Below are 7,602 nucleotides of genomic sequence, written 5' to 3'. Positions count from 1 at the left end.
CCATAACGACCTAACCCTAATTGGGGGAGACCTCAATATCGCGCTTGACCCCTCAGTGGAGAGACAATGTGCTACTAATACTATATCGCAACCACTAAAAAAAACACTAACACTCCGATCGCTAATGTCCAAGCTTGGACTGGTGGACGCCTGGCAATTTATGCATAAGAATAAAAAAGACTTCACGTTTTTCTCCCACCACCACCAAAGCTACTCCTGACTCGATTACTGGCTGCTCCCGTGCAAGGTCATGCATATGGCTGAACACTATTTTGCCAATGACACTACCTGACCATTGACCAATCCTCCTGCAGCTTACACTGTCAGAGGAGCTTCAGCACACCCCTTTCTCAGGATGGTGGCATACTTGGTACACTAGCCTGTCAGGTGCTGCCACGAAGAAGACCACTTCGGAGGCAGTTTGTTATTGGGTGTGGGTCCCTTTGGGGTTTCCACCAATCGTTCCAGCTACCCAGACCTCTTTAGGGTGCATACCGGTGACCTCCGGTTGTGCGTGGGGTACTCCTCCCCACTCGGGCTTTGCACAGTCTCTACAGGGACTGAAACAGCTGTGTAGTGTTCCCCAGCTCCCGGACTGCGCTTTTCCAGCTCTTCACATGCTCCAGCTCTCAAAGTCAGCTGGCTGCCCTGGTCTCTGGCTCTTTCCTTGGTTTTACCACGGCGGAGCTGTCAGGGAAGCCTGCGCCGGCATGGAAGCGTCCCGGCCTATGCACTCCCGGTGTCTCCGTTCCTCCAGCTTGTTTTGAATTTGCTGGTTCCTCTAGGGAGGGTCTGACAGGTTGAATTGTACTTCTTTTCTTTTTATTGACAGTAGCGGAATACCTTGTTGGAGGCAACTATGCTGCTCTCTCTGGTTCTACGAGGCCTTCAGTTTAGCTTCCTCGTCCAAGTACTTAAGGCATACATGTCCTTTGAGGAGTCCACACACTTCCACGTCCCAGTATTTCCTATACTAATAGTTTGACATAAACATATAGGAACACTAGGCACGTGTTGGCGGGAGGTGGGATGGAAGGACTGTTAGGGTCAGGTGGGTTATGGGGATACCATGTTTTACCCAGGTCGTCACTAATCACATAGGGGGCTTCCTTCCTCATGAGATCCACCTGTTAATTACAACCCCAGAGGGACTATCGATTAGCGTCCTCACCTCCCTGGCCTCATGGTAAGGGGCTCTCCCTAGGGGAGAAGTGACGACATCTGGAGATTGGTCACATACTCTTTCCCTACTGACCCTGGATTCTTCATCTCCTACTGAAAAACAGGAGAGGAAATCTATGTACCTTTGTCCCTTCCCCGTACGATGTTCTACACTGAAACAATAAGGTTGGCGATCGAGCGACCGGTGCATTATTCTTGGGCTTGTACCCTTTCAGAGACTTAGCCACGTGAGGGACGAATGGTCGATTATTAATCTGAATTTCCTACCCGTGAGGTAGCATTTCAGGTGACCTGTGGCACACTTTATGCTAAGGCTTCTAGCTCAATGGTTGTGTAGTTTTTCTCTCTTGGAAAGAGTTTCCGGCTGATGTAAGCATGGGATGTTCCACACCATGGTATCCCTGCAATAGCACTGCCCCTAACCCAACTTTAGAAGTGTCCGTTAGGGGGATAAACTCCTTATTAAAGTTAGCCAGTTTTAATACGGGTTCACTATAAAGGATTGATTTTAGGGTATCAAGGCATACCTGAACTTCTTCTTGTCACTTTAACTTTTGAGGCTCTACATTCTTTAGCTTGTCTGTCAGACAAGAGGTAATGGTGGAATAGTTAGGGATAAACCTCCTGTAATAACTCACCAAGCCTAGGAAAGCTCTTAAATTCCTTTTTGTTTATGAAATGGGGGTTCCTTGTGCAGCAATAACCTTTTTGATATGCGGTTGGACAAGCTCATTTCCAACGAAGAAACCCAGATATTGAACAGCCGATTGGGCTTGATGGCATCTCTTAGGGTTGGCTGGAAGACCCCCTCATCTCAGGGCTTGGGTGATTTAATAAAGGTGGAATATGCGTTCCCTCCATGTTTTACTGTGGACGACAATGTCATCCAGGTAAGCACCACAAAAACTGGAATATGGACGTAATACCTGGTCCATTAGTGATTGGAGTGAAGCAGGGGCGCCATGAAGTCTGAATGGTAGGATTTAAAATGAAATAGTCCCATAGGGGCGGAGAAGGCTGTTTTCTCCTTGTCCTCTGTGTTAAATGGGATCTGCCAATAGCCCTTGGTCAGATCAATCGTGGAGAGGTACACGGCAGAGCCCAGTCGATCAATGAGGTCGTCAATCCTAGGCAAAAGATAATTCTCGAACTGGGACACAGTGTTACATTTCCGAAAATCTATACAAAACCTCTACGATTGATCAGGTTTTGCTACCAGGACTTTTGGTGAGGGCTAAGGACTTTGAGAAGTTTCTATAATGTCTGTAGCCAACATCTTCTCTACCACCTGGAGAACTATTTCTTTGCAAGCCTCTGGAATCCTATATGGTTTTAAATAGATGACTTTATCTGGTGGAGTGCGGATGTGATGGAACACTCCTTTTACCCATCCAGGTTTGCCGCTGAAGACATCTGGGAACTGGCTCAAAAGATATTGGATGTCTTGTTTTTGTGACTGAGTCACATCAGTAGGTACCAGGTTGGCCCCATCTATTTCTTCAGACAAAAGACAGATGTGTATTCAGCAGGATCTTCCCTCCACTCCTTCAAAAGGTTGATGTGATAGATCTGGGTTTTGGCTCGCCTGCCTGACTGGGAAATGCAGTAATTACAAGGGCCAGTCTGTTCTATGATTTCATATGGTCTGTGCCAATGGGAAAGCATGTTCTGCTCTGAGGTGGGAATTAGCACAAGGGCCTTCTGGCCAGTAGAGAAGGATCGGGTGATATCCTTTCTGTCATAGCTAGTTTTCTGCTGTTCTTGGGTCTTGCTTAGGTGAGAGTGGACTATGGTTCTTACCACTGCCAATTGTTCTTTTAGGCTCTGGGCTGTTTGGGACAATGGTAATATGGTCTCCTCCCTTTCATCCCAGGTCTCCCTCAACATGTCCGAAACATCGTGTGGGTCCTGCCAGTTCAAAGGGTGAAAAGCTGAGGGAGGCTTGGTGAGCTTTTCTGATCACAAACAGGGCCCAGGGTATCATCAGATCCCAATTCCTCCCATCAGCCTAAACCAACTTGTTAAGGTTGTTTATTAGCGTTTTATTAAAGCGTTCCACTAGATCATCTGTCTGAGGATGGTATACAGATGTTTTGAGGGTTTTGAGCTGAAGGATTTGCCACCTCTGCCATGATCCGGCTCATGAATGTTGTCCCCTAATCCATTAGTATCTCTTTATGGAAACCCACCCGGAACAAAAAGGGTTTGAGGTGTTTAAGTATCTGTTGCAATGTGTTATTTTGCATGGGGAAGGCCTCGGGATAGCGGGTGGCATAATCCAGTATCACTAATATATATTGCTTACCCATTTTTGACTGTTCTAAGGGTCCATGATATCCATCCCAATACGGGACAATCGGACATCAATAACTGGGAGGGGTTTCAAGGGAGCTGGTCGAGGGTTGTGTGGCGCGGTCTACTGACACAGGGCACACGTTAACACAAAGGTTTTATTGTTGGCATAGACTCCAGGCCAGTAGAACCTGCCTACAACTTGCCCTTGGGTCTTAGCGGTACCCAGATGTCCTAATGTAAGAAGGGCATGGATCATTTCTAATATCATCTGTGAGGAGTCAGAAATGAGAGTCAGACACAAGTTTGACATGTTTCTGGTTGAAGACATTTATTGAAAATAAATTAAAGGGGTTGGGAAAAGGCCTCTCTGACCCTGACCCTGCTCTAAGAGGAATTTCCCTACCTAAACAAAAACTAAAGCTCTGTCTGTGTCATGATGTCAAAAACAAAATGGTCCTGTGTCCAAAGTTGTATTCTGACCCACACACCACAAAGTTAACTCTGAGGTGAAAAAGGGAATTTATCTTTAACCTTGAGTGGTTTGGAAAAGTGTTCATAAAGAAAGAATAAATGACTCAAACAAAGGTTTCTTCAAGGATAAATTTCTTGGTTCCAGAGGGTAGTTCCCTTCCCCTGGATTCTTCTTAACTCATTGTGATTTTCATACATAATAGTTCTTTGGGCCTCACTTGGCCAAGTACAACAACTGTGTAGTTTAAGCAAGGCATGGTATCAAAGTAAGACAGACACAAGTGACCACAGTTCAAGGGTGTTTATTGAACTTTAACAATAACGCAGTCCTAGTGGATTCTCTTCAAAATAAAAGGGTCTATACTAAAAAACCTATTGCCAATCCTCATCGCTAAATACAAATAGTGTGGTGTAATGTTCATGAAAAAGAAAGAAGTGTTCACAAAATGATAAGTCAGGATGTTCAGGCCATTGGCCTCCCTTCTCTACGTTTTCAGTACAGGACAAGGCAGTTCACTCACGCATAGCACACTCTTGGGCTTCTTCGGCACAAGGACACAGTTCCATTACCAACATCAGGGCCTTCTGCGCCCAAGTTTCTTAAGTTATCAAAGTCTCTTGATTCAGTGGGCCTGAGGTACCAAAACAAACAAAAGGTTCCTTTACAAATACTCAAGTCAGGTGAGTCACTCTTCACCCTGGATCCCCCTCAGCTGGGCTCAGATCCTTTTTCTACCACAATCTTTAGTTTGGATCCCTCTTTTCCGGGCTCAGATCCTCTTCTCCGATGCTTATAGAATATCTTTTCTCGGGTGACTCACGTACACCCCGAATCCCCCTCAGCCTGGCTCAGATCCCTTTTACACCATAAGTCTCCCTCAGCCGGGCTCGGAACAATTGCAGTTTGTATTAGTTATCAAAGAGTTTCGAATGTGCAGAGGGTTTAGCTTGACACGTTGCAGGACCACTTCGATTTCACAGTTCACAATTTTACACTCTCAGTTGGATACTTAACAGAGACCTTTGAATGAGCGCCCACGTGGTGCTGGACCTCTCTGTATATTGTATCTATCTTGCTTTCAAAAGTTCAGTCACTCCTTGGATATTCAATTATATTCATGTTGGTCATCACATACGCCTCACACTCTGTTCTTTGCAGATTTTATCATACAATGTTGCTGCTTGCAACCTTGGTTCTAACACAGACCAGTCTGCTATCAGTCTCCCCAACTAACCAGCTGTGCTGACTTTACTGGCGCTGCTTTGTTGTAGGAGCCAAGGACAGTACCACAGCAGCAATCGCTCCTCCCCGCGTCGGCTATTGATGCAGGAGAGCCCCGGATACCTTCTGCACACAATGAACCTTTCTTCAGCTTTCATTCCCGGTCTTATGTTTCTTATTTTCGAGGGCTCGTGAAAGTAGTGGTTTCCCTACGAAAAGGCCAAAGGCAATTCCCTGCTTGCATCCCTTTCTGGTCTTGCCGTCTTTCTTAAGCTACCATCTCGGAACTGCTACTTCCTCAAGTGTGTTTTGCCTTGCTCCGAGTGTGCTTTCCTGCTGCACCTTTTATCCGTGTGGGGAAGTGTGATAGAAGTTAGTTGTGTGTAATTATCAGTAATTGCCTGACTCTGCCTGGCCCTTTTGTTGGGACATGTCAGGTATATGGCTCGGGTGTTAGTCTGTTTTCTCTCACAGTGGACTTGGCAATTTATGATGCGCCTATACACGTGTGTTTCAAGGTGCAACAAGGCAAGAGGTTGAAAGGGGGAATGGTCCTACTAGTCATTGTACATTCGGATTGTGCAAGTGCAGGTTATTTATAACACGCTTAATCCCAAGTTCGGTTTCAAGAGCGGATCCGGGATTCAAGCCTGTGTTGCTCAGCGTGGCCTTGCTTCCAAGACACATGCGTTGCCACAAAGCTATCCTCCCTTCACATGTTTTGTGCCTGCAAGGACCTCTGATTCACACACTTAAGTTTGCCTTGTGTACTCTCCTGCCAGGACTTTGTATACTCTATTAAATAATGTATCTTCCTGATATATCATCTTCTTTCTGCTATCTTCGTATTGGCATTGTATACATTTACACATTAGAAAAGGGTTTATTTGTGACTAAGTTCCCTTCTTCCAATATGTCAATTTCTTTTCTCTCTCTCAGTTAAGTAACTTGCAATTGTTCACACTCGGCGTGTTCGCCGATACGCTTCAGTGTCCCTGTTGCTTTTGGAAGGATTTACCGGTTTCTGTAGGTGTTGGTATTCTCTCACACAGGTGTGTGCCAGAAAACACTTGAGCACTCGCTGCGTTTTCAGTCTCTTTTGCTACACATTGCTCGATCCTTCTTCCTCGCAGTATTTCATGAATTCTGGGAACAGAAGTCCATTGTGAATGATTGACTTATGGAATTTGGATAAGCATTTTTAAAAGGTTTTGATGGAAAGTCAGGTCTGATTAATTGACAAGTGGAATTGAAAAAGTTGATTTCATCACATTGGCACGGTAGACCAAGGTTGGAAGGTTGGTTGATAGATTTGGTAAAAGGGGATTCCCTGCTCTCCATAAGAAAAGGAGTGGATATATGACAATATGCCATGAGGGTTTCAGACGTGGGATGTTATTTTCAAGGGTAAATGGGGGATGCCATGTCTCATTCGATGGAGCCACAACATCTCCCTGGAGACTGTCTCCACCCATGTGATCCTCTCTCATATAGCCGCCCCCAGGGTCAGGATCAGTTAGCGGCTCCCAACCCCTGGCTACCTGGGAGGAGGTTACTGCTTGGGAACCAGTGATGACTCCACTGCATTCATCACACATCCTTTGATGGCTTCTGGGTACCACTATTAGAGACAACCAAATTGTTACTAGCAGAGTTTAGTTTTTTTTCTCTCCGGTTTCTCTCTGAAGCGCGACACACAACCGACATAAAATTGAAACAAGTCGCTGGGCATAAGAAGTTGATATATAAGAAAGCTGCAAAACTCAACGCATTATGAAGCAAGACACAGCAACAGATTCAAAGTTCAAACAAAAAGTCTTTATTAACTCAAATGTAAGGATGGAGTGAGGCCTAACTTGCCCTATATTAAAGTGGGAGTTCACTACCTAACTAATTAAGGATAGTCTGAATCAGTAAGTTCAACTTAAAAGTCTGTCTGTGTCCAAAAACTATACTTGCCCTCACAACTAAAGCTAAACAATGCGTAGGGATGTCAGCAACTAATGTAATAGTGTTCAAACTAAAGTTCTGAACTTCTTCCAGGTCCAGGCTTATTCTCAGCTCCGTTCCCCAAGCTCAAACAGTTCCAACCAAATGGCCTTGGGGTTCTTTTCCCCAAGTTCAACGCAGTTCCACACAAGAGGGTCTCTGGGTTGCCTTCCCCAAGTTCAACACAGTTCCACAAGGCTTCAAATTCACAGTTAAATTCACTTGTTTGGTTTGCCTTTTATTTCCATCACAACTTTCAGGCCGATCAGCCTCAGCCTCTTGACTCCTCTTAGTTCACTCCAAGAAAGAGTCTAGGCGCAGTTATCAGACCACACAGTCCAACTATCACAGATCGCGCAGCAGACAAACCTTGTTACTTTACAACAGTTCATACTTTCTCATAGGACTTCCTTGACAACACAGGTTTCCTTTCTGCATCTGTC

This window comes from Ambystoma mexicanum, chromosome 5p (assembly GCF_040938575.1).
Source record: "Ambystoma mexicanum isolate Mex_15411 chromosome 5p, UKY_AmexF1_1, whole genome shotgun sequence".
Taxonomy (NCBI): domain Eukaryota; kingdom Metazoa; phylum Chordata; class Amphibia; order Caudata; family Ambystomatidae; genus Ambystoma; species Ambystoma mexicanum.
This window is presented reverse-complemented; position numbering follows the sequence as displayed.